Genomic DNA, 27,022 nt, shown 5'->3' on the forward strand with positions numbered 1-27,022 from the left:
CGTGGTGAAGGTCAAAGAAAAAATCCACGGGGGCAAAGCTGTGACTTGAACCCAGGTCTTTCAATCAGAATCTGATGCTCAAGGGCACTCAGCCTCCCTGCACTTGCCTCGGCAGAGTCCCTCTCTCACCAGTCACCACGCTGACTACTTGAGTTTGCCAGCCCTGGGTCCTTTCCAAGAAAAGACAATGCTTCCAAACAAGCAGTAGTGACATTGATTATTCCAAGCCAGAGGCAGGGGATTCTGGATCATTTCCTTAAAGTACTTGCTCAGCAGCACCCGGGTCCTCACCCTCACTGCCCCTGGTCCCAGGAAAGATATGTACAGTGCTTCATTTACATGAAGGGGAAAAGAATTCCCTGTGGATTTTTGCAGTCTCATTTCCCTAGCTTGTCAAATGCCAGCAGCAAGCCAGTCTGGCTGCATTGTTAGCTTGGTTGCATCTTATTTTTGTAGTGTTTTGCAGATTGCAGCAGCTTTTTTTTTCCAGCTGGGTGAAAACATGTCACCTTTAAGCTTCCTGGTGTATCACTCAAAAGATTTTCCTATTCTCCTTGGACTTCATAATACAGAATTCTCTTCTGCTATCACAAGCCATTTTTTTTCCTCCAGGAAAGAACATAACATTTATTTTTAACACCATCCTCCAAGATATGTGATCAAAATGTAATTTTTTAAAAAACAAATAAATAAAAGACTTTCCAATATGTCATGCAAAGCATAAAAGACATGCTGTTCAAAAGCTAAATTTCAGTCATTGCATTTACATTCCCTTTTTTTTCTGCTTCACCCTTTTGTTACTAAGGAAGTCGGAATGAAAGGGGATTTGTCTCTTTTTCTCAAAAACCCATCTCTCGCTGCTAAGTTTCTCCACACCTGAATTCACACATCTCCCACATCATGATAATTACCTCCATGGTAACCACTCATGACATCACAAACACAATGTGATAGCAGAAGAAATAAGAGCTCCTGAGATCCTGTTGGATACAAATGCCCTGTACGACCTAAGGGCCTCCACAGCAGGAACAAAAGGAATTTTGTCTTGAGATTTTAGCAGAAAAGTAATTTTTGAAATCTATTCTTGGATTTGGACGTTTATTGGATTTCAAAGCTTCTTGCTGCCCAGGAGCTCGTGAATATGGTCAAAGGTCTGTGAAATTTCCAAAGCAGTACCACAGCAGATGAACCTGAAAGCAAACTGGAGGGACCAACAGAGTCCAGCCTATAGACATAAATCCTTAACTACACCTAGACCTCACTGTCCTTTCCAATGGTCAAAAGAAGGGCTCTTGAAATGGCTCCACTGTTTTATAGAAAACAAGGTGTTCCTAAGAAGTCTTTTTCTCCTATCTTTTTCTTACCCAAAATAAAGGAATGGCCCAAACCTCAAGCCAGGCTTACCAGCTATAAACAACTTGGTGGTCAGCAGCCAAAAGAAGAGTGGACACGTCATGGTCATGTGGCACGTACACTATACAAGTTTCACAGAGAAGAATGGAAGCACTTGATTGTTCGACAGAGTGGGGAGATGTGAGAGGAATATTAACATTCACTTTCCACAGGCATTTTTTTCTGCAAATGGCACTGCTTTGGGACTTAAAATTTTATTCCAAATACTATTTAGATGCATCAGGGCTCTCAAAATATGGATTTCAAGTTGGAGACATCAAAGTGCATTATTTACTAAAACCACTGCAGCTTTTCCCCCCTCTCCTTTCACAAGATGCTATTGTAAATTCAAGCTGCTTTAATCTCGGTGATTAAAAAAAAAAAAAAGAAAAGGAAGAAAGAAAAAAAAAGTGCAGCTTGAAGAGGAACTGAACTCACAATCTGGGAGCTAGAAAGTAAATATTACCCAGAGAGTATCTCACTTTAATTACTGGCCCGAACATTGGTTTCAATTTACATGTGTCTTAATTAGCCACGGAAGGGTTCACCTATTATTCTCTAAATACAAAACTTAAAAAGCAAACAGAAAATAGGGAAAGAAAGGCTTATTTAAGGGTCTCCAAGGATTAATCTTTGCATTCTTCTCATTTTTTCCCCGAATTTGGGGATAAAATTTGTCGCAGGGAATTTGATCTTATGGAAACATAGAGTTTGGTTTGTGAACACAATCTACTTCTGAACACTATTTTAGCAAACAGAATTTTAGAAGCATAAGGCTCTAGCAGAGGGCTATACAGAATTTTGCATAAACTAAATAACAACTGTTTCCTCCTGAAATGCAGGAAATCAAGCTTCACGGATACGTTTGCTGATTGGGTGAGTGAATGAGTGAGTGAATGAGTGAAAACTCCAGGCTCCTTTACTCTTCCTACCTTTCTTTAACATCCTTAAACTTTTATTTGAATTTTTTAAAGTTTGTAAATTGTTTTGCTTGTCCATCTTGGACTGTCAGTTTCTGCCACCAAAAAAAAAAAAAAGAGTAAAATTAATTGTAATTGACTTTAAGTTCAAAACTGTGTCACACCAGATTTCTAAAAAGTTGCATTCTCAAAACAACTAGGCATTAACAACTAGGCTTAAAGAAGCCTTAGAATGGCTGTAACTAGAGAAAGATGTGTGGCTGACTGATTTACCGAGGACTAACAATGACACTTGGGGATTAAGCATTTCTGGATTATGAAGACATAACCTTTTTTATTAAGTCTTGAGCCCCTGACTCCAACTCCACCAACCAGCCAACAGTTATTCAAGCAGGTCCAACGGAGTTTCTGCACTGGGCAAGGAACTCTGTTAAATGCTTTGGGGGATAAAAAGAGGTCCAGTGGTGTGGTGGCTCACACCTATAATCCCAGCACTTTGGGAGGCCAAGGCAGGTGGATCACTTGAGCCCAGGAGTTCGACACCAGCCTGGGCAACATGGCAGAACCCTATCTCTATAAAAAGTACAAAAATTAGCCAGGCATGGTGGTACATGCCTGTAGGAGCTACGAGGGAGGTTGAGGATCACTTGAGCCCATGAGGTCAAGGTTGCAGTGAGCTGTGAGCATGCCACTGTACTCCAACCTGGGTGACAGAGCAAGACCCTGTCTCCAAAAAAAAAAAAGAGGTCGAGTACATGGTTGTTAAGAAGTTAAGAAGTTTGTTAAGGGAGGTAGAACCTCTATAGACCTATAGCAAGTACTTGTTCTAAGTTCTAAGGACCGGGAGACCACTTCTAAGTTGGGGGACAATTATGGGCTCTACAGAAATGATAATAGTCAATCTGTGAGGACTGAGCAAGAATCAATGGAGAGGTGTAATATATGCACTGTCCCCAAGCCAAAAGCCTGGTATATATTTAGAATAATGAGTACAGGACTGGTTTTGTAGAGTGTCTGCTGTGGCCAGAGTGTGGAACAGAAAGGGGACCTTGCAGGTCAAAGCCATGTACCCAAGAGTGGATAATATGGTCAGCCTGTGATCTCAGAATCTGTGTAGAAGTGAGAGGAGAAGAGGAAAGGAGTGACAATGGCGTATAATGAGAGTTCTAAAGGAGACTTCTATAGCTTAAGATAGAGATAATGTTACTCTAAGTGTCTCTGGCAGGAGCCAAGAAAGAGAAAGAAGAAACATAGCCTACTATTAAGCTGTTGGGCTCTAGAGCTTACCGAACCTTGCCCTGTTGGCCTGGAATGAGTTTACTGGGTGCTCCATAGATGCAGTGGCTCTCACCCAGTAGCATCTCAAAGGTACTGCTCTGCTTCTAGTAGTTATGCCAATCATGACATAGTAGAAAGCACTGGCAGCTGCTTCTCAGATGGCCACAACCCCAAGACAGCATGTTAGGAACCACTCACCTATCAATCCCAAAGTCCTTAGGTCTTCAGCAAAGCTTGGACCACTTGGCAAAGTCTTCTGTCTCCAGAGGAATGATGGGAAAAGCTATGGGACAAAAATCAGGAGAGTGGTGCTGGCTGATCCTGGCCTGGATATTGACTCCCTGGGGACTTCAGGTGAGTCTCTTCCTTTCTCTGAGACCCAATTTCATTTGTTAAATGAGGAGGTTGGAACAAATACTTGCTTCTATGTCTTGTATTCTATGAGTTGGGATCAAGTGACTGTCCCAAGTTCATGAAGCTACATGGAAGTGAGATCCTAGAACAGATCCTGTGTCTCCTGACCCATCAATCTAAAGTTCTTTCCATAATGCTGGGCTGCATGAGCAGATGTTAAGGGTAAGAGGTAACATTCATTGAGTGGATACCACATGCCAAGTGCTCTCTCTTGTGTGTCTGTACTATATCTAGTTAGTTCTTCCATCGTCATTTGTGTTAGATAAAATTTTCAAATCATTTTACAGATAGGAAACAAACAGAAAGATTAAGTCAATTACCCATAATCACACCATTAGTAAATGCAGAGCTAGGATTTAAAGTCAGTCCAATTCCAGAACCCATTGTCTTCATCTCTACTCTCTACACAGTAGAATAAGAAGGAGTAGCTCAGTGACATAAAGGACATGGAACCTTAAAACAGAAAATATGGCAATCTTTCAGACGTGAATTCACATTGGAAGTATGCGAGCTTTCTGAAGAAATATTTTGGTTAGTGTTGCTTGCCTGCACACCTCCCCACTGATGACCACATGAATAGTCCCTGAGGGATCATTTGAGATCCAGTGGCTTTTAATGTGGTCTGAATGGAGTATGGATAATGACCATATAGAAAATCAGGAGGCAGTGGCCTCCTGGCTGACTCCTCTAGCTTATAAAACAAGGAAAACCAAAACCACCACAGATTATTTTTACTACAGAATAAAACCCAAGAGGAATCATCCCATTGAAATCTTTAGGGAGCCACGCTGACATCACCCTGAGGCACACACACAGGCTCACCCAGCAGACTACAACTTGGATTCACAACTATGCCAAGACAGACATTATTTTAAGTAAAATAAGGGGAGGGAGGACTTAAAACTTCTTTCAGAGGCCTATATGACATGATCTCTATACTTTCTTTTACCTGTAATATCTAAGATCTTTCTTCTAGGAGAGTGAGTTATTTTTGAGCAGATGTTTCTATTGCTAATAAATATGTGTTAGTATGACAGAAAGAACCTTGGATGAAGACTAGTGACTGTTTCTAGGCCAGCTCTTTCACCAAGTGGCCTCTTGACCTTGGCTGGTCACTAGACTCTCTGGAGCCCTAGTTCCTCACCTGTAGAGAAGGGATTGATCTCTCTGAGTCAGCCAAGGACCAGGAGCCCTTGAATTGTGAATTTTGCTAGATAGATCCACCAAACAAAATTGTGATCCATGGAGATTAAATTCAAGTAAGAACAAGAGGCAGTGCTCCTCTGGAAAAGAAATTAAGTTCAGATAAAAAGCTATGCCTTTCTCTGGTTCTGGAAGCTTGGCTGGGCCTGACCTGCTGCCAAGCCTTGGGGGCTCCTCAATCTATCCACACAGCAGGGAGAGCAAAAGCTCCCTCCCTGGGAAGCTGTTTGCATGAAGCAAAGCAGTGCAATCCTCCTTGACCTCCCTGGAGGGAAGGTTTGCCTCCTTCTCAGGGAGAGTTTCCACAGTAGAGATAGTAGAATACAGGACAAAATGAGCTGGACTGGATAGACAAGGCTGAGAGGAAAGCTACATATGAGACCACTGGATCCCTCTGGGATGGGGACACAAGCCCCCTTCATGATTCTGCCTCTTCAGAAAGTGGGTTTTCCCATAGCTCTGCCAGAAAAGCCTTTGTCACATTCTTGATGCTCACACACCCAGATGATGACTGTTTCTCCCTATCCTTCCATTCATGGTTGCATTTACCAAAATTTATATTTTTTCTGAGCCTCTAGGACCTTTCCCATGCTGTCCTACAGAAGCAGATAAGCTTTACTCAGTATTATCTGCATTGTGTAGAGTTGGGTACTTCAAAAGGAACTTCACATTTCCAGCTACCCTGTTGTGTCTCAGGATAATCAAAAGTATTCTGGAATTTTTTCTATGCATTTAAATTTTTCGAGTAAGGTGAAATTGTCAAACCCATTCTAAGGTGGGAAAATGAAGCATGGAAGAGTTGGGATTTATCCACAATTACACACGTAGTATGTGTCATGCCAGGATTTGAAGACAGTCAGTGTGACTCCAGAACTCATTCTTTTTTTTTTTTTTTTGAGACGGAGTCTCGCTCTGTCGCCCAGGCTGGAGTGCAGTGGCCGGATCTCAGCTCACTGCAAGCTCCGCCTCCCGGGTTCATGCCATTCTCCTGCCTCAGCCTCCCGAGTAGCTGGGACTACAGGTGCCCACCACCTCGACCAGCTAGTTTTTTGTATTTTTTAGTAGAGACGGGGTTTTACCGGGTTAGCCAGGATGGTCTCAATCTCCTGACCTCGTGATCCGCCCATCTCGGCCTCCCACAGAACTCATTCTTAACCTCAACTCTCCACACTACATAATACAATAAGAGAGGGAAGCTCAATGACATAGGGACACTGCAAATTTACATACAAATGTATTCACATATATAGGTGTGGCTTTGTTTCCTTTCTGTGTGGGGTTTGCATTTTTTTTTAGGATAAATGGGATCATACACTAGGTACTGTTTAATGAATTGCTTTCTCATATAACATATGTCTTGAAGATATTTCCATGCAGTTTTAGAATACATCAACCTTATTTGTTTATAATCTCAGTATATTCTACTATATGGATATTTATTTAACTTTCTTCCTACTGATAGAAAATTAAGTTTCTATTTAATTAAGTTTCCAGTTTTTCAATTGCAATGCTTCAGTTAATATCTGGTACTGTATGCAGACATATGAATATTTCTGTAGTATAGATTTTTAGTAGTGAAATTGTTTGGTCAAGGAAAAATGCACATTTTTGTAGTAGATTTCTGATAGGGTTTTGCCACCTTGGCTAAGGTCACAGTTAAAGACACCAAGCTGATGTGGACTCCAGAGACAGACATTATGGATGAGTATCCCTATAGCTTACACATAGTACCTCACATATTCCAAGGAGCCTTTACATATATTAGCTAATTTACTCGATAATAAGTTATGAGAGGCGGCCATTCTCATCTTCAGATAAAGAAACTGAGACCAAGCAAAACTAGAGAGATTTGTCCAGGGTCAGTCTGTGAATTAAAATCAGAGTTAGAACTAGAAAAAAAAGTCTCATTTGTATTAAGGCTATTTCATTAAAACCACATTGGTATAATAAATTGCATACAATAAAATGTTTGGTTTGTGCTTGGCTATTAGCATATCCATATATACAAGTTTTTAAAAGTAGACAACATGAGCACAGTTGAGCATTGCAAGTTGTGAGGATAGAAATGTACAAGAGAAGATGGGAGTTGTTTTCCAGTTTGAAAGTACTATGATCTTATGATCCTAGAGAAGTAAATAAATAAAATGAAGAGAAGAACTCAGAAATAAAAAGTAAAAGATACCAAAAAGGGTGGTTGGGATGGGAGAGTCTTACAAAAACTGATCCCAGGAATCCTCACAGAGAGTTGCAAAAAAGAAGCCCTCAGGACATACTAATGTCTTGTGAAAGCCAGAGTAACCCAGGCTCAGGCTTCTTGCCTAAAAACAGTATATAACCTAGAAATTTCTTCTCCAAACCCACAACAGGAAAAATGACAATTACTTAATCAACAGAGGATCTTTAGTAGAATCCACCTCAAAGATAATTTACTCCAAGTAAAAGATTTTACAGTTAAATATTTCTTATGATTGAACAATAGGTATCATTAGATAAAAGAATTTTGAAGAGGAATGAGTAAGCTTCTCTGCAGAAATGAATACAGAAATCTGTTCTTGATCATCTTGATCAGAATAATGACAGAAGGAGGAGGAAACTGTAATGATGTTTTGATAAACTTGCTCAGTCAGGTGCCCTAACATTTACATGTACATTTCAAATAAGGATTCTACAAGGACTTAAGATACCTCCTCTCAATAGCTATAAAGACAGCCTGCCCAGTCTCAGCTCCTTTCACTTAGTTAGTATGCAATTTATCTAGAAATTGTAACTCCCCTCTAGTTCTGACTATATAACTTGCAAATGAGATAAATTAGGACACAAAGACAAAGACTCATACTGAGTAGTGTCTTCAAAGATGATTGTCTATCAGTACCAACAAATGCTTTTGAAAACATAAGCTTTCTCTACTAACTGCTCGTTAAGAAAGAGAGTGAGCGACACACACACACAAGAGAGAGAGGGAATGAGTCCATTTAAGAAACATATATTCTGAAATCTATGTGGTTCTTAAGGAGAAGGTCTTGGATTATGAGAAATAGTTGGCAAGAGATTGCACCCTATTACTGCATACCACTGGGAGTTTGGGCTAGAATTTACAATTTTGGCTTTACACAGGATACTCAGTGTCCTGGCCACCCTGCATAAAAGATTGGCTGTGGATTTTGCCAAGGACTTATTCACATTTCAGCTGACCAAGATCTTCAATAATCGTCTGACTTCTAAACTACTCATTCTGAGGTCTTCTGCAGCAGTCCACGGGAAACAAAAGCCTTCATTTTCATTTAGATTTCTCCGTTGACTGGCTCCAGCAAAGAATCTCTTCTCTCTTTCTCTCTCTCTCTCTCTCTCTCTCTCTCTCTCTCTCTCTCTCTCTCTCGGGATTCTTGATAAATATGTAGCTCATAAGGAGAGCAAGCAAGGGGTTCAATCTGTGACAGGAAGGAGAGGAACTATGACACCTTTGTAGGACTCTCAACAGATGCTCACTGCACAGAGGGCTTGAAGGAACTATGAGATTGTTGTTGCTGTGGCAACCACGCATGCCTAAATGAACAACAAAATTAATAGTCTTAACAGCCTTCGGTGGCATCAACAGGATGACAGCACTTCCTTTACTGGGAAATGTGTACCCTCAATAGTGACCCCACTTAGGTATGGTGCTCATATAAAGAAAAATAATGTTTCATAACAGCAAACAAATAGAACAACCATCATGTGTATGTGCCACACAAACTTCTCTAAGCCACAGACAGCAGCCATGTTACTCTGTTTCCCTGCTGAAGTTAAGAGGCACCTTTCAAATTCCCAGGCCTTTTTGTGGCATTCTATTTAATTTCATCATGCTGCTGCTAGTCTCCTGTTGAGCTTTTGTTGTGAGCCAAGAAGGCTAATGGAGAGCTAAGGGAAACCAGAACTAGACACAAAGAGAAAAAAAAGGTAAAATTAGCTGAAGCCCATAATTGGACTCTGCCTGACCTTGAGGAAGGCACAATACATGTTAATTAAGCAGACTAATATGTTGCTAGCTGGAGGGGCTATTCTAGACAGCAGAAACAAAGTTTAAAACAGGTAAGAAGTTTTTTTTTCTTTCTTTTCCTGGGTTGAGGTTAGTATTCTGGATTTTTCTATATATTTAAAATAATTAGATAAATTTTATCCTTGGGTAGAAATAGGAAATAGGAAAAGAAGCTTTCTTAAGATGTTAGATATTATTAAAAATCTGCTGGGCCAAGAAACATTTTTAGATCATGAGAACTTTTTGAGAAATTGCCCAGTTACTGCTCTATTAATTGAACTGTACAATGAACATATTTGTACCTTTCAAATGAGTGTAACATTCGGATCCAATTTTAGGCAGAAGTTTCACTCCCCAAATGTTTATTATTATTATGACAGAATTAGAAAGAAGAAAATATTTCAGGTTAAATAATTTGTCCAAAGTTCTGGGCAATGCCTACATTGGGAATTGAAACCTTTGTTGGAAAATGTGGACTTGGACATTAAAGCCTGTACTAATTGAACGGGGTCAAATGAATGGGGTAGCTGGCTTAGAACAGAGACAGGGCAGCTCCAGGGTCAGACATCCTAATGCCAGTCAGTCCACTCAGAAATACACTCAAGTTTGCCAAAAAGAATAAGCAAAAATATATAATAAGCTCCATGCAAACCCATCACAGCTCAGCGTATACACAAGACTGATAACAGATTTGAGATTTCACCTTCCTTCAAAAAGAATGAAGTGCACACCTATGCTTACAAATCCCATGTAGCGAATTATCAAAAAATGTTCTAAGTAGATTTTTGAGCACTATAGAATATGAGTTAGAGTCACACAAGTATTGCTGTTTATGATGCTACAATATCAGCCTGATGACATGTTAATTTTGCAAACAAATAGGCAATAGTACACTGCATCTTTATTACACAAAATCTAAGGAATTTATGCCTTAAACACAGTCTTATGAAGTTGTGAGAGTTGTACATGGGAATGAAACTGTCATCTCAAAAGTTCCCTCTCCTCCTCACCCCAATAATGACCTCCTACTATTATAAACCTATAGTAAGTTTTATAGAACAGATTTAGGTGAGAATACATTATTAAAAGTAATTATGTATTCAATACTAAAAATCTCCCTTTGTCAATGTCCTATTTCTGAACTTGAGTGCTGGTTACATGGGTGCATTCACTTTATAAAAATTCATCAGAGCCAGGCACAGTGGCTCACACTTGTTGTCCCAGAGCTTTGGGAGGCTGAGGTGAAAGGATCGCTTAAGGCTAGGAGTTTGAGACCAGTGTAGGCAACATGGCAAGACCCCATCTCTACAAAACAAAAGAAAAAATTAGCCAGATGTTGTGGCACCTGCCTGTAGTCCTAGCTACTTGGGAGGCTGAGGTGGGAGGATCCCTTGAGCTCAGGAGGTCAAGGCTGCTGTGAGCTACAGTCACACCACTGCACTCCAACCCGGCTGACAGAATGACACTCTGTCTCCAAAAAAAAAAAGAAAAAAAAAAAAAAAGAAAGAAAAAGTCATCAAGCACAGCACTATACAATCTTCTGAATGTTAGACTTCAACAAAAAGTTTTTTTAAAAACCTTCTCTTGTTTCTGCACTGCTGATCTCAGATGAATTATACACAGTTAGATGTTGCTTTAGAAACAACACATTTATTCCTATCAATGTGAAGGTTAAAAAAATGTTTTGTAAAGTAATCATATTGTGAAAGTGCATCAAATAAGCTCATTATTTAAATGAATGAAAGATGTGAATTGTATCTCTGACTTGGCCACTAACTGGTGGATGAATTTGAGCCTCTCTATAGGCTTCAATTTTCTCTCAATTAAAAAGGGCTGGGTGAGCTACCGTCCAGTGTCTCTTCCAACTTCAATATACGGTATTAGGTAGGTGCAAAAGTAATCATGGTTTTGCAATTACTTTTTGTTTGTTTGCTTGTTTTTGTTTTGTTTTGTTTTGTTTTGAGGAGTCTCACTCTGTTGCCCAGGCTTGAGTGCAGTGGCAGGATCCCAGCTCACTGCAACCTCTGCCTCCCGGGTTCAAGCAATTCTCCTGCCTCAACCTCCTGAGTAGCTGGGATTACAGGCATCTGCCACCACGCCCAGCTAATTTTTGTATTTTTAGTAGAGACAGAGTTTCGCCATGTTAGCCAGGCTGGTCTCGAACTCCTGACCTCAAGAGATATGCCTGCCTTGGCCTCCCAAAATGCTGGGATTACAAGCATGAGCCACCACACCTGGCCTTGCAATTACTTTTCATGGCAAAAACTGCAATTACTTTTGCACCAACCTAATATTAGGTAGTAGGACAAATGACAAATGAGAATCCTTTAGGTGAATCTCTCTGTAAAACAACAAACCACTTCCTGGTTTATCTCAAGAATTTAAGAGGGAAGAAGGGTAGTTGGAGTGAGCAAAAGTCTGATTGTGTGATAACCTTGACTCATATGACTAGGCCTTGTTAACCACAAGAAAGCCTCAGTCTAGTCACATAATTCTGTAGTCCCCGCAAAAAGGAGAAGTTGTAAATTATTTCCTCCATTAAAGTCTGGAATCAGTAAGACTAGAATTAACCTTTTCCTGCCAAAAGAATTGTGCAGGGTTTTCAGTAGATCTAAGTTTAGTCAAAGGATCTCCTATTCCCCAAACACGTACTGAGCTCCTACTGAATGCCAAGCTTCCCAGTAGACACTGGGGATAAGATGGCAAGAGGGGCAGACTGGGTCCTCCCCTAGGGGCCTCTGAAGCTTGTGGAGGATACAGACAAGTAAGCAAGCAGTTACAGAGGTATTATATTGTACATGCTGTAAAGAGCGAAATAAAAGGCACAGGAGGGGCACATAAAGTTTTCTGGAGCAAGTGATGTCTAAATAATGGGTAAGAGTTAGCCACATAACTATGTGTAGCTCAATGCTAGGAGGCACCGCAGCCTGGAGCTGGCTCTGAAGTCAGGCTACTTAGCTTCAACTCCCTGTACTTAATAGCTGTATGAGCCTGGGTAGGGCTCTTAAGCTTGCTGAGCCTCAGTTTCCTTATTTGTGAAACGGGAATAATTACAGTGCTCATGGGTTGTTGTAAAGATTCAATGAAAGGATCCATGCAAGCCTTCCTTAGCACAGAGCATAACTACTATTACCATCATTACTGATAGTGAGACAGATGTGGGGAGAGGACAGGTAATATTCCAGGCAGAAGGCCTGTGCATAGACAAGCCCAAAGGGGACAAAGAATATGGCCATTTGGCATCCTGAAAGTCATCCAGTCCAGATGGAGAAAAGAGTGGGAGGAATTGGTGTGATGAGGTTGGAGTGGAAGGTGGAAGGCAGGCACTGGAGGGTGAAAGGCCCTCTATGCTGTGTGAAGGGGTTTGGACTTCATCCTGAAGAAATGAGAAGCACTGAAGTCTTCTCAAAGGAGAGGCTCATGATGTTCACGCTCCAATTTATTAGTAGGGGAGAAGTGGGCTGCCCATGTAAAAAGTATTTTTATTTTACCCCAAAGCATTAAGACTCTGCATCCACTAGCCAGTTTCCTCTATAGAGGATAAGGTTCTGTTGGTCACTAATATCCAGGGATTCCCTTCTTTTGGTGCATTCAAGATGCTGGATGCTCGAATAACTGCAGTTAACTCAGGAGAGACATTACAAAAATAATGTAATTCAGCCTCAGAGATCCAGTTCAGAAAATTAACATACTATATCTTTTCATGAGCTATGAGTTGCAATATACAGTAGGCCTCTCTTGAGTCATTAAACTTGCTCTATTAGATTACAGAAAATCCCAGACAACTCACCCTGCCCTGGCTGGATTTTTGTAGAATGCAGATCTCTTTTTTCTGACAGAGGAAAAGCAAGCATGAAACATAGGAAGAGAGCTTTGTGTAGTATGGGGTGCAAGATACACACTTTCTGCCCTTTCTGTTTCTTTAAACCTGACCTCTAACGGAAACTTGAATAAGAACAAATCAAGGCTTCTTGAGATGAGTAAGTATTAGAGTGAAGTCCATATGGGATGGATGTGAGCACTGACATGATTCAACACTTATAAATGATCTGTAAGAACAAGCAAGCAATAAATCTCTGATGCAGTCAACCCTAAGAGCTTCTGGGTAGTTTAATGCCAAGTCAGCATGAACCAACTCAGAGCAGCAGTGGAGAAGAGAATGGCAGGTGTGATGTAAGTGTATTTGGAAGAGAACGGTCCACAGCTCACCTGTAAATGAACTACCAGTTACAACCCAAAAACAACACCTGGAATTATGGTGTGGTCCCTGTTAGTCTATTAAGGCCAGAAAAATTAGAGTATCATCGTGACAGTCACTAAAAGCAAAAGAGGAAGCAAACCACCATTCGTCAGCCCTCTTAACCAAAATGGAGGCACACCCACTCCTAAAATGCCATGTGGCTTTATGGCCATGCACAAAGAAACAGAAAGCAGAAACTGCTGGCACTTTCGCACATCTCCTGTTTGTCCACCACACTAGCTATAGTGTTTTGCACTCAACAACGAGACTTAAGTATCAGTAATGAATACTAGTTTGCTCATGCATTTAATATTTATTGCAAACCGGCTAAATGCAAGGCACCATCTTAATGCCTGGGAGCAATATTTAAAAAGGCGAAATATGCACACTCACCCTGAGTGGCTTAGTCTCTGGTAGATGTGATGAGACTTGGACATTATAACACAGGGCACAAAGTAATAAAAAGCCACAATAGAGGAGCAGATGAAGTGTTATAGGACTATCCTACACATATTTAAAGAATATTATTACGTCAATACATCATATATATATATACACACATATATATATGGTCTATTTTTATTAAGCACATTTGTTTTAAAGTTTGACCTGGACAGCGATGATCATTGTGATTATACTAACTGACAATTCCATTAATGCCCAGAGCCAGCAGCTGATATTGACTAGCAGGTCACAGTGGCAACAGGAAGATGAGAAGTTTCTGAATGGAGCTGCATTCCGAGGCTGCTAACAATAGTGGATATTAAGACAACTGACTTTTCTCTAATGGAGGAAGGTGGAAGGGAGAGTTTATGTAGCTTCCCAGTGAGATCCACCATCGTTTCTCCTGCCTATGCCCACAGGGCACTTGGTTTATCCTGCAATTGCTGCAAGGTGCAAGAGCCCTGCCCTAAAATACTCTTTAAAGGAGGGGAATAAAAAATAGTCTCAGGATGAAGTAGCTGACATCCTGTCTCTTCCCAAGTCAGCTTAGAGAAGGCATTTACTATATTAATACCAACAACACTGTCTTCCCCTTCCCCATACCACTCCAGAAGGTACACATTGGATTTATTTAGGAGATTAATTTTGTCTGTAGAAATACTAGTTCTCCCTAACCCTCATAATCAGAGTTCAAGGGAGAAATCAATAATACTGTAGTAAGGCTTGAGAGATAAATGTCTTTGGGAGCATGACATTTTCATAACTCCTAAATATTCATACCTCTAAGCCAAGGAAACTAGAAAAAGGAGTTTCAATTTTGCCGCTTAACAATGGCAACAAAAGCCAAAATTGACACATGGGATCTAATTAAACTAAAGAGCTTCTGCACAGCAAAAGAAACTACCATCAGAGTGAACAGGCAACCTACAGAATGGGAGAAAATTTTTGCAATCTGCTCATCTGACAAAGGGCTAATATCCAGAACCTACAAAGAACTCAAACAAATTTACAAGAAAAAAACAAACAACCCCATCAAAAAGTGGGCAAAGGATATGAACAGACATTTCTCAAAAGAAGACATTTATGCAGCCAACAGACACATGAAAAAATGCTCATTATCACTGGTCATCAGAGAAATGCAAATCAAAATCACAATGAGATACCATCTCACACCAGTTAGAATGACAATCATTAAAAAGTCAGGAAACAACAGGTGCTGGAGAGGATGTGGAAAAATAGGAACACTTTCACACTGTTGGTGGGATTGTAAACTAGTTCAACCATTGTGGAAGACAGTGTGGTGATTCCTCAAGGATCTAGAACTAGAAATACCATTTGATCCAGCCATCCCATTACTGAGTATATACCCAAAGGATTATAAATCATGCTACTATAAAGACACATGCACACGTATGTTTATTGCGGCATTATTCACAATAGCAAAGACTTGGAACCAACCCAAATGTCTATCAATGACAGACTGAATTAAGAAAATGTAGCACATATACACCATTGAATACTATGCAGCCATCAAAAAGGATGAATTCATGTCCTTTGTAGGGACATGGATGCAGCTGGAAACCATCATTCTCAGCACACTATCGCAAGAACAGAAAATCAAACACCGCATGTTCTCACTCATAGGTGGGAATTGAACAATAGGAACACTTGGACACAGGAAGGGGAACATCACACACCAGGGCCTGTTGTGGGGTGTGGGGAGGGGGAAGGGCATTTGGAGATATACCTAATGTAAATGACGAGTTAATGGGTGCAGCACACCAACATGGTACATGTATACATATGTAACAAACCTGCACATAGTGCACATGTACCCTAGAACTTAAAGTATAATAAAAAAGGAAAAAAAAAATTTTCACTGCCTAAAATACAAGCCCTCTTACCCCCCCCCCCCTTTGTTTTTTTTTTTTTTTTTTTGAGACAGGGTCTCGCTCTGTCAGCCTGGCTGGAGTGCAGTGGCTCAGTCACGGCTCACTGTAGCCTCAAACTCATGGGCTCAAGTGATCCTCTCACCTCAGCTGCCCATGTAGCTGGGACCACAGGCACTCACAACCACACCCAGCTAATTTTTTTATTTTTTTCTGTAGAGATAGGGTCTCTCTGTGTTGCCCAGGCTGGTCTTGAACTCCTAGGCTCAAGCGATTCTCCCACCTCAGCCTCCCAAGTAACTGTGACTACAGGCATGTGCCACCACACCCAGCTAATTTTTGTATTTTTTATAGAAACTGGGTCTTGCTATGCTGCCCAGGCTAGCTTTGAACTCCTGGGCTCAATCCATCTGCCCACTTTAGCTTCCCAAAATGCTAAGATTACACGCATAAGCCACTGTGCCCAGCCAGCTCTCTTACTCTTCTCTGTATGCTCTGACACGGAAAACAAGCTTATGTTGCTAGCTACCTGTGCAGTTATCAATGTCCACCTCTTCATGAAACCTCTTTAATTCATGCAAATAAGAGATAGGCTTTCCCCATTCTCCATCATTTCCACCATTACATTTGCTTTTGCCTCTGCATGTGTTAGTGGCGGGAAGGGCATATTTATACAGCTGTCTCTCAGTTAATAGAACACATTTAACTGGGAATAGAGTTCCTAAATGTAATGCAATCACATTTCAGAATAATGCAAACTTCTTAAGATCATACAAATAATAATAATACAAAAATTTAAATAATACAAAAATTTTCAAGTATATGATGTTATTTTAAATGTTAGCAATGAAATTGATGAAGTAGTATCTATCTGCTAGGTTTCTAATGTACTAAGGTATATTGTTAGATGCTGCACAAGTTTTTTTTAAGTTGAAGATATAGATCCTATTTTTAAGAGGCTTATAATCTAGTTGGGAAGATAAGTTTTAAAATATACTCAAATTAAGTGTAATAATTAAATATTACAACAGTACCAAGATGTCTACTAAGTCCAGAGAGTTTAAGGGATGGAAAATAATGAGTGTAAATGTTAGACTTTATTTCAAAAGTGCTTGGGGTTGTTGGAAAATCACCAAGGCTTTAGGAATTTCTACCTTTCAGCTAGAATCACTGTGATAAAGGGTAAAGTTGATGGCACTACTGTCAAGAGTTTCAGTTACTGTGTTATGTTTGCAGTATTTTTAATTTTGTGCTTTATTCTTTTTTTTTTTAATTTATTTATTATTATTATACTTTAAGTTGTAGGGTACATGTGCATAACGTGCAGGTTTGTTACATATGTATACTTGTGCCATGTTGCTGTGCTGCACCCATCAACTCGTCATTTACATCAGGTATAACCCCCAATGCAATCCTTCCTCCCTCCCCCCTCCCCATGATAGGCCCCGGTGTGTGATGTTCCCCTTCCTGAGTCCGAGTGATCTCATTGTTCAGTTCCCACCTATGAGTGAGAACATGTGGTGTTTGGTTTTCTGTTCTTCTGATAGTTTGCTAAGAATGATGGATTCCAGCTGCATCCAAGTCCCTACAAAGGACTCAAACTCATCCTTTTTTATGGCTGCATAGTATTCCATGGTGTATATGTGCCACATTTTCTTAATCCAATCTGTCACTGATGGACATTTGGGTTGATTCCAAGTCTTTGCTATTGTGAATAGTGCTGCAATAAACATACGTGTGCATGTGTCTTTATAGCAGCATAATTTATAATCCTTTGGGTATATACCCAGTAATGGGATGGCTGGGTCATATGGTACATCTAGTTCTAGATCCTTGAGGAATCGCCATACTGTTTTCCATAATGGTTGAACTAGTTTACAATCCCACCAACAGTGTAAAAGTGTTCCTATTTCTCCACATCCTCTCCAGCACCTGTTGTTTCCTGACTTTTTAATGATTGTCATTCTAACTGGTGTGAGATGGTATCTCATTGTGCTTCTGCACAGCAAAAGAAACTACCATCAGAGTGAACAGGCAACCTACAGAATGGGAGAAAATTTTTGCAATCTACTCATCTGACAAAGGGCTAATATCCAGAACCTACAAAGAACTCAAACAAATTTACAAGAAAAAAACAAACAACCCCATCAAAAAGTGGGCAAAGGATATGAACAGACATTTCTCAAAAGAAGACATTCATACAGCCAACAGACACATGAAAAAATGCTCATCATCACTGGCCATCAGAGAAATGCAAATCAAAACCACAATGAGATACCATCTCACACCAGTTAGAATTTTGTGCTTTATTCTAAACATAGTATGACTTATTAAAATATTATATTCTTCCTTATCCAAGTCCCAAAAGGGTTTCCACTAATTAATTAAAGAATTTCAACTAATTAAGGAATATCTGTACTGTTCAATTGTATTTCATCTGGTTTCTTTTATTTTAAGAATAGTTGACATGATTATTGCCTTCTCTGGGTTCTCTAAAGTCTATAGTAGGTGCTAAAGAATCACAAACACATTCTGTACCTAATAAATGAATAAAGACGTTGTTTGGGAGAAGTAGAGATTCCATTTTGTGGATGCTTTAATTAACAACTGAACTTGTAACTTTCGTTCAAACAAAATAGAAATCTTAATTGCTAACCAAATTAACTCTTAAACTTGAGTTTTAAAACGGCATAGTTTGGGATTCTTCGTTCTCTTTCCCTTCATCTCTAATATACAAAGAACCCAAAAAGGTATAACACCTAGAAAAGACAAAAATTGGCCGGGCGCGGTGGCTTACGCCTGTAATCCCAGCACGCCTGTAATCCCAGCACTTTGGGAGGCTGAGGCCGGAGAACGGCTTGAATCCGGGAGGCGGATCTTGCAGGGAGGCGCAGCTTGCAGTGAGCCGACATTCCGCCACTGCACTCCAGCCTGGGCGACAAAGCGAGACTCCGTCTCAAAAAAAAAAAAAAAAAAAAAAAGACAAAAATCAAAGTTGAACATTTGGATTCAAATTGCAGAGGAAGAAAGGGAATATTTTAGAAAATCGCAAGGGATATGCCTGCTGTTATTGCTTTAAATCAGTTCGAGCACACACTGCATTTTAAGTAGTTGTTTGCCTGGTTTGTGTTATTTTTTTTTATATAAATAAACATAAAACTATAATCTTAAATGCACGGTGAGAACCCAGATAATTGCTTTTAGTTTTATAAGTGAGAGTCGGCTGTGACTCAAAACAGAGAATCTGAAAGCTACTTCTGGAGATGACACTATATGCATTCAAAATGATGCGGGTGAAGGACTTCCTGAGTGAAGCAACAGAGCACCTGTGGTCACTCCAGCCGTCTTTCCAAGCTTTGGTTTCATCCTTTGAGAGCTTCTAGAAACAGGGATTCAGATGTTTATATGTTTAGAAAATGCAGGATCAATTCTTTTGTTGCTAACTATAAAACTAAATTGTCCCCAAACTATTCAACTTCACACTTACATACATAAATTATAACATCATAGTTGAAAGCTTCTAAGCCTAATTACTGTGCCCATATGAAGATTATAATGCACCCCATTCTTGATTATTCGAAGACTAATTATTTAGGCCAGGCACTTAAGCTTGTCCTTATTCCCTTGGTTTTCTGCCATTTGGTTATTTTAAGGTTCACTGGCCTCTTCACATGCAGGGCAGAGGAAATAAAAAAAAACATGAAACTCAAATCAGTAAAATTTAACTTCCCACGTGATCTACTAAAACTTCTGGGATAGAGAAGGCAGATGAAATTAATGGTTAACATGAAGATGGAAGTTCTCAATGTATTTGATTTATTCACAGCGCTCTCTCGCGCGCTCTGTCTCCAGTAATAAGCTGACCAGATGTCTTGAATTAAGTACAGGTAAAATAGAACTTGATGTTGACTTTTTGACCTTCCTGTTTTTTCACTTGGTTGATGGATTATGTCTCTCAGCTCTTCCTCCCTTTGTCCTTCCTTCTCCCTTTCCTTTCTCACTGTTAGCAGGAGTTACATTCATTCACTAAATGACATTCCTTTTATTTTTGCCTTTGAAGGGGGGAATCCCTGGGATTTCCAGGCCTTTTCTATCACACTTTAGTAGCTTTGCTAAGCCAAACCCCAGTTCTATATGCTTATATGCTACCCCTAGTAGAGAACTGGTTACAGTCCTGTGACCCCTCCTGGGCTGCAAGTTTTATCATTTCTTTAATCCCCTATCTGAAATCTTGTCACATTAGCTATTTATGTAGATATTAAAATGACCCAATATCCAGCCACCCAGCTCTCTCTAACCCCGCTCCCACCATGTTCCTCTGTACATGACAAAATTCTTAGCCAATAGGATATAAATCAAAGCATTACTTGTTTCAGTTCTGCCTCCCACTCCATGGGTTGTTCATCAGCCAAAGCTACAACAGTTTCCTGCGGCTTAAACTGTTTAAAATTCTATCAAAAGCTCAGACCACAGAAAGGAAGGATCCCCAGGGAACAGTATGCCTATGAATAAGATCCCCCAAACTCATAGGATTCATCTTCCATTAGCTCTGTGGGGGCACTAAAACCCCTGTTAAGCTTGTAATTTTGTGCCCAATATTAGAAACCACCGGATCCTAGATGCAGCCCTAAACCTGAAGGGTAGTGACCAGCTGTTCTCTCCACCTCCTACCAAAGCCTGAAAGGTTCATCATGGTTCCAGGATAATGAAGGAAGAGTAGAAGAATTCGAGTTACAGGTCACAGGCTTATGTTCAATTACAGCCTTTTCTAGTCTGATCTATGTGATGTGATGTTTTATGTTATATTGTGACTCCCATATCTTAGGTCTATATTGTTATCTACGTCCAACAGACTCTAAGCGTTTCATGTGCACCATCTCTAATCATCACAGCAACCCTGAGGTAGGTACTATTAATATCTATCAGACATTAGAAACTGAGGATAGCCCTGCCAGGAAATAGCAGAGTTGGATTCAAACCCAGACTGACTCCAAAGTCCATGCTCATTCTACTACATTATTTCACCACCCTAGTCCTGACCTATTTATCTAGTCTTATTCTCCCACTTTCTCAAATCTCAAGCTGCCACCAATTGAATCTTGTTATGAGCTAGTCTACAAAGAAGCCCAATCTGTGTTCTTAGTAAGGCCTCATTCCTGTGTAACTAACCAGGCCTTTCACTTAAGACTACTGTAACTTCATCCCGGCCCTGCCAGGGAGGTTATAGCTCCTGCCCAGGATTCCCCAACCAAGGCCAGTGTCCCCATTAAGACTCTTTTCCATGTGGACTTTTTACAAAATCTACCATGAAGAGCAAGGAGGATGAAAATGAAATTGTATGAACTATAGAAATGTAAATGGCATATGGGAGCATAGATTACTAAGAAATGGAAATAAGGATTAAGATAATCTGGAAAGTTAACACCCATCTAATACGAGGTTGATAAATAATAAAATATACCAACAATTGACACAGAAATTAAAATCAGTAAAATAAAATAGCATACATTCCTGAAAGACACAAGGTAGACTTGAACACAAGCAAAAATATCCTCTATTCTTGGATAGGATGATTCAGCATCACATATATATTGGCTCTTCCTAAGTTAATTTATAATTGAACTCAGTTCCAATAAAAATAACAACAAGCCTTTCTAAAGAGTTAGACAAATTGAAACTACAGTTCATATGGAAAAACCATCCTTTAAGAATAGCCAGAAAAATGGTGAAAAAGAGAAACTATGAGGGTGGAGTGGGGAGGGAGAAAGAGCCCCATCAGACAGTCAAACATACTATAAAGCTTCCAAGTTCCCATTTAATCTACAAGTTAAAGAAAGGCTCTTAACTATGATTCAAAACCCAGCAGCAATAAAAGATTAATAATTGTGACTACATAAAACTTTTTGTATGGCAAAATAAAAAAAAACCCACCCTAAGCAAATCAAAAGACTCTGACAAACTAGGAGAAAATATTTGCAGCATATACCACAGACAAGGTGCTAATATCCCTAATAAACAAAGAACTATTAAAAATCAGGAGACAAAGGACCAAAAGTTGAGCAGAAAAATGGAAGGACAACATGAGCAACCACACACACACACACACACACACACACACATGCACGCATGCACAATCTAAAATGGCTCTTAAATGTATGAAAAATAAACTCATAGAGAAATGCAAATTAAAACAACACTGAAATACCATTTCTCATTTATTAGATTGGTAAATAAATTTTAAAAGCATGGCAACACATTCTCTTGGGAAGGTTGTGGGGAAACAAGCACTCCCATATACTGGTGGTAGGAAGGCAAGCTGATGCCACCCTTCTGGAATAGAATTTGGACATTATCTAACAAAACCACACATACACAAAACTTTTGATTGAGTAATCCCACTTCTGGGAATCTAATCTGAACATATACCTCCAATAAGACAAAAATACATATTCTCAAGATTATTCATTGCAATATTGTAATTACTAAATGTTGAAGACACTCTATCTGCCCATTCACAGGACAGTAGTTGAAAAAACTATCATGAAATACTGTATTATATATAGCTGCAAAAAAAAGAATAAGGAAGATCTCTATAAATTGATATAGAGTAATTTCAAACAACAACAAAAGTGCAAAAAGAGTATAGGAAGAGCATAGGAAAGAAAGGGATTTAAGAAAATATCTGTTATTTTGTGCAGAAGAAATACAGGAAGGATAAACTGGTAGCTAATGAACATGGTTACTTTACAGTTGTAGGTGGGAGTAAGGGGAAAAAAGCCATGAGAAATAGTAGTAAGAATAGGGGAGCAACATTCCTCTGAATATACCTTTTTTTTTTTTTTTTTTTTTTGAGATGGAGTTTTGCTCTTGTTGCCCGGGCTAGAATGCAGTGGTGTGATCTCGGCTCGCTGCAACCTCCACCTCCCGGGTTCAAGCGATTCTCCTGCCTCAGCCTCCCAAAAAGCTGGGAGTGCCCACGGCCATGCCCAGCTAATTTTTGTATTTTTAGTAAAGATGGGGTTTCACTATGTTGGCCAGACTAGTTTCCAACTCCTGACCTCAGATGACCCACCCGCCTCAGCCTCCCTAAGTGCTTGGATTACAGGCGTGAGCCACCGTGCCCGGCCTGAATACACCTTTTGTACACCTCGGACTCTTAGAACCATGGTAAAGCTTCATGGTAATACACAGTTTGGAGATCACAAGAACCAGGCTTTCCACTGTCTAAGAAAGAAGTTACAAATGAGGAAAGGAAGCTGGGTGTGGTGGCACACGCCTGTAAGCCTTAACACTTTGGGAGGCCAAAGCATGAGGATTTCCTGAGGCCAGGAGTTTGAGATCAGCCTGGGCAACATAGCTTGACTGCATCTGCCTCTCTACAAAAAATTTTAAAAGTAGCTGGGTATGGTGGCACACGCTTGTAGCCTCAGCTACTTGGAAGACTAAAGCAGGAGGATCACTTGAGCCCAGTAGTTCGAGGCTGCAGTGAGTTGTGATTGCACCACCGCCCTCTAGCCAAGGTGATAGAGAGACTGACTCTAAAAACAGAGATAAAATAAAAAACAAATTATGAAAGGAGAATGGCTAGAACAAACCCTGTGGTGTTAAATTAGAATTAGAGGCATCACAAAAACTCATGAATTGTAAGATAGATATATATATACACAGATGGATACATATATCTATATGTATATGCATGCATTTGAATGCATACATATGTTTCCTTGTTCTGTCCACTTTGAGAAAGCCTAGAAAAAGGGACACCAGTAGCAATAAGAATATCTGGTGCCCAAATCTTGGTCTCTAAATAACATTTTCCAGTGAAAAGTACAAGGGTTCCTTGGAGAAGTGGCTGGTTCTAGAGCTGGGGGAAACGTACAAATGAGCCTGGAATATCTTGGGGTGCCAGAGAGTAAAGAAGTGCTCAGAAAAATGATGGGCCTGTTGAAAGGACACAGAAGCCAACTTGAAGGAGCTCCCCATAGCTGAGTAATGGCCAAAGCTGACAATCTGAGTAACAATAAAGATGATAATAATAGTATTAGATTATAATCCACAGAATAAAATAGTCATGAGTCCATGTTGATCTAAATAATTAATTAAATAAATAGGGTATAACCCCATCACAAAAAGACAAACATTGAATGATTCCTCTTATATGCAGTATCTGGAGTCGTCCAATTCATAGAAACAAAAAGTAGAATGGTGGTTTCCAGGGACTAGGGGAGGGAGAAATAGCAAGTTAGTGTTTAATGGGTATGGATTCTCAGCTGGGGAAGATGAAAAAGTTCTGGAGATGGATGGTGGTGATAGTTGCACAACAATGTGAATGTACTTAATGCCACTGATCCATACACTTAAAAATGGTTAGAATGGCAAAAGTTATGTTATATATATTTTACCATAATAAATTTTAACAATATTTACAAACAAATAATACACAGGGGGAGGAAATAGCTCTTACTTATAGTAGAATTCTAACTAATAAATACAGAGAAAATAAGGCAAAAATATCAAATCTCCAGTAGGCAAACATCAGAGTACTAATTGCTGCAGCAAAAACTACTGATGGATGTTAAAATTATTGGGCATATGATAAGAAACAGGATATTTGCATAGAGTCAAAGTCTCTCCCCCAAAGGTACTTACTAATTACAAAGGGAAAAATCATAATTTTTAAGTAGAGAAACTTTGCAGACATCTTAGCTATGTGATGAAATTTACCACTGGTAAGACATTTTGACATGATTGACACAGCATTAATTCTGTGATACTCCTGCTAAAAGGCATCACCTAAACCCAATCATGAGGAAACATTAGACAAACCCAAACTGGGAAACATTCTACAAAATAACTGGTCTACAAATCTTCAGACACATCAAGATCATTAGAGTTAAAAAAAAAAATCTTTCATACTGAAGGGGATTAAAGAGATTTGACGACTAAACACAACACATGTTTCTGAACTGGATCTATTTTCTATAATGGACATTATTGGGACAATCAGTGAAGCTGTAACAAGATCGGAGGATTAGGTGGTAGCAATATATCCGTGTTAATGTCTTTATTTTGATGATTGTATTGCAATCGTGTAGGAGAAATGTACGTGCTGGAAATATACACTAAAGTATTCTGTGGTAGCAGGGCAACAGATCAGCAACTTATTCTCAAATTGTTTGGGAGAGGGAAGTTACTTGTACATAACTTGCACACAAAAATTCGAGAATGTTTCAAAATTAAAACATAATAATTATTATAAAAAGATAGAGGGCCAGAAAATATAAAAGAATGGGAAGAGCTCCAACATATATCTTATGTAATTCCAGAAGCAGAGAATAGAGGAAGAGTCAGAGAGGCACCATCAAGAGAAATAATGGCTGAGAATGGCCAAAAATTTTCCAGGCTGAGGAATAAAGAAAGACATGAGCCCTCAGACTGAATGTTTATATCAGTTGCTGAGACAGAAAAACAAAAATAAATCCACCTCTAAGCATATCATATTGAAAATTCAGAACAGCAGGGATAAAGAGAAAATCCTAAATACTACCAGGAGGGAAGACAGATTACCTACAAAGAGCCAGTCATTAGACTGAAAGCTTACTTCTCATTGGTAAATTGACACCAGCAGACAGTGGGGAAATAGCTCCCAAGTAATAAGGGAAATAACAAGAATTGTATATGGAGCAAAACCAGTGTTTTTCTGACTGTAGTAAGTCGTGAAAGGATATACTTCAGCAAGAAGAAAAATGAACCCAGAAGGAAGGAGTGGGATATAAGGAACATAATTAGCAAATAAATTAACAAAATATATCAGCATATCTCTTTATGTATTGGTTATTAATAATAACAACTGATTTTGTGCCTTCTAAAATAGGTAAAACTAAATTCTACATAACAATAAAATGGCAGATTAAAGAAGGAACTCTGGATAACTTAAGTTTGGTAACTGGTAAATTCCTTGTTTTGTTCAAAAGAAGAATAGAGAAACTAAAAAAACTATAGATAAAGTAGAAAGCTTAGAGTATATGTTAAAAATGTGAAGAAATAAAAAAATAGAATCTAAAGTTGTCAAACCACTGGGGTAGAGGCAAGGGAAGGGATAATAAAAATGTATAAATCCAAAACAAAGGAAGAAAGAGTGAAAAAAGAAGTAGGTAAAAAGCTTGATAAATAGAAAATAACATAAGATTGTAGAAATAAGCCTAACTATGTCATTAATCATAATCAATGGACACAGATTAAACTCAGTTAATCCAGAAAGTTCCCATAACTATGGATAAAAAAGCAAACACCAGTGACCAGTCACACCAGTGACGGGCTACTTTCAAGAGACACCCCTAAAACAAATACGGAAAGATTGAAAATAAAAAGATGAAAAAATATAGACCAGGCAATACCAGCCCAAAGAATTCTAGTGAGCAATATTAACAGCAGATTAAATGGAATTTAAGGCTAAAAGCATTATCAGAGATAAAGAGCTGCACTTTGAAATGATTTTTTAAAGTCTACAAGAAATATAACTATCATTAACTTGTATGAATCTGCTAATACAGCTTAAGCATACCTAAATGAAAAACTGATAGAATTACAAGGAAAATTGGATAAATTCACATTCACAGTGAGAGATTTTAAGACAACTTTCTCAGACAATGATAAATAAATCAGATGAAGAATCAGAAACACAATTAACAAATGATCTATTGGACTTATACATCAAAAGAATACTACACCCCCCAAAATAGAGAATATATGTTTTTCATATGTATGTGGCATAATTACAAATATTAATTGCTAAGTAGCAAAGTAAGTCTCAACAAAATTCAAAAAATCAATAGCATACAGTTTGCATACTCTGCTTATCACAATCTAGTTAAATTAGGACCAAACAAGAAAAGAGGGTAAAAATGAAAACACCCCTATGTTTGGAAATAAAAATTGCATTTTTATACAATCAAGAATTAAAGAGGAAATGATAATGGGATTGTAAAAGATTTAGAACTGAATTAACAGTGAAAATGCTCATTCTGAAAGTGTTCTTTTAAAACTTGTAGTATGCAGCAATGCCAGCCCTGGACTTTTCCCCAACCTATCACCCAACCCACTGACCTGGAGCCAAGGCTAACAAATTTCCTTTCTGCCTATCTTCAGAATAGAAGAGGGGTAGATATTTTTTTCCAATTTAATCACTGTATGGGTCATTTTTCAAGGTCCTGTACTTATCCTGAAG

The 27,022-nt window shown here is 39.1% G+C and overlaps 1 protein-coding gene and 1 long non-coding RNA gene across 6 annotated transcripts in view; one reads left to right on the forward strand and one right to left on the reverse strand.

Moving 5' to 3' along the window:
• LOC123566807 (uncharacterized) overlaps window positions 1–27,022 on the reverse strand; it is a 201,649-nt gene that overhangs the window by 114,900 nt on the left and 59,727 nt on the right. The window lies entirely within an intron of this gene.
• Window positions 992–27,022, forward strand: part of LOC141409266 (uncharacterized) — a 30,290-nt gene continuing 4,259 nt past the window's right edge. The window contains exons 1-4 of the long non-coding RNA XR_012428845.1: window positions 992–1,847; window positions 3,804–3,944; window positions 19,622–19,682; window positions 26,847–26,912. This is a non-coding gene — a long non-coding RNA (uncharacterized lncRNA). The remainder of the gene's footprint in view (window positions 1,848–3,803; window positions 3,945–19,621; window positions 19,683–26,846; window positions 26,913–27,022) is intronic.

Source organism: Macaca fascicularis, chromosome 20 (genome assembly GCF_037993035.2).
Source record: "Macaca fascicularis isolate 582-1 chromosome 20, T2T-MFA8v1.1".
In the NCBI taxonomy this organism is placed as follows: Eukaryota; Metazoa; Chordata; class Mammalia; order Primates; family Cercopithecidae; genus Macaca; species Macaca fascicularis.